A 1,372-nucleotide genomic window follows, 5' to 3' on the forward strand; every position below is an offset into this window, starting at 1 on the left:
GGGCGGGCTCCCCCGGGGCTGAGAGCGCGGGCTCGGGGGCTCTGCGGGGCTGGGTGTCCGGAACTAGCGGGTGCCAGAGATCGATGAGAGGACTCCTGGGGAGTCGCGACGCCGGGGTCCCTCTCTGCGCGGTCCGATTCCCTCTTTGGTTGGTCCAGCAGTCTGACCTGGGTTAGTCTCCGGCCAGCGCCCGACTCCTCCCACGGCGCGGGCCCTCCCGGACCCGGGCGGGGACTCGTCTGCAGAGACGTGGGGGCTCGCGGACCGGCACCGGCTCCGGAAGGGCTGCGTGCGCAAAGCTGACACTGACAACACGGCCGGCGCCCCGCCCCCACCCGCCCTTAAAGGAGCCGCACCCGCGCTGGGCGGGGCTTGGCCAGCCCGGGGCTCAAGCTCTTAGAGGAGGTCAAGAGGACGACACAGAGGGGAGGAGGTTCCGGGGTTGAAAATAGGCGGGGTCTTTGACCACCCCGCCCCATACTGAAATTGGGGTACACCCCTTCCCCTGAGCTCACAGCAAGAGTAACTTCACTCACTTGAGATACCGCCTCTGACTTCCCCTCCGCAGCTTAAATTTCTATAGTATGGACGCGTGTGGGGTTAAGAAGGACCTGAACCTCGTGGATAGCGTCGCCCCCTTTCCCAGCACCCTGAGGCTTAGCACCTTCTTTGGTTCCCATTTCTTGGCCTAAGCTAGGCGCTGGGTAAGTAGATGCAGGGCATGCCTCCTAGATGGAAGTGGCTGGCAGAGGTCCCGGAGATACCGACCAGAAAGAACACGGACCTGGTAGTGTCTGAAAATAGAAATGGAATATTAAGCCCCCTCCACCACCACCACCTCCCTTCCACCAGGAGCTAGGATTCAGGAACACCCTATTAACCTCCTTGCTCGTGTGGGTTTGTTCTGGAGATATTTCCCAAGCCTGGGGCTGCTTCTGTTTTTAAAAATAATATATTTCCATAGTAACAGCTCCTGCCTATGGAGCACGTGTAGAAGAGGTGGTAATGAGAAGGGAGCTGGCAGTGTAGCAGTGGACTATCAATAGATTCAGCCAAAATATGTGACGCCATCCAAATATGTGCTATCCCAACAAGCACACACAAAATGATGCTATCGGTACACTCTGGCCTTAGGATCCATCCTTTTTCCTAGATTTGAGGGAGTAGATTCCATCCCTATAGGACAGGGGCTTGTCATTTCCTTCTGAAAAGAGGGGAAGGAAACTCTTGCGACAGGATTCAAAGGAACCCCCATTCCCCAAGAGACCCTTCTTATCCAGCTACATAAGGCAAAGTGTTCAGCACCCAGGTAGGTAACAGGAAAGGTATTAATCTCTCTCCGCAATTCAGTCAGTAGTCCAAGGAATGAGTA

The 1,372-nt window shown here is 56.4% G+C and overlaps 1 protein-coding gene across 1 annotated transcript in view; it reads right to left on the reverse strand.

Moving 5' to 3' along the window:
• Positions 1-1,372, reverse strand: part of C2CD2L (C2CD2 like) — an 11,128-nt gene that overhangs the window by 8,892 nt on the left and 864 nt on the right. The gene's annotated exons all lie outside the window — the stretch shown is intronic.

Source organism: Ursus maritimus, unplaced genomic scaffold (genome assembly GCF_017311325.1).
Source record: "Ursus maritimus isolate PB19 unplaced genomic scaffold, ASM1731132v1 scaffold_16, whole genome shotgun sequence".
Lineage (NCBI taxonomy): Eukaryota > Metazoa > Chordata > Mammalia > Carnivora > Ursidae > Ursus > Ursus maritimus.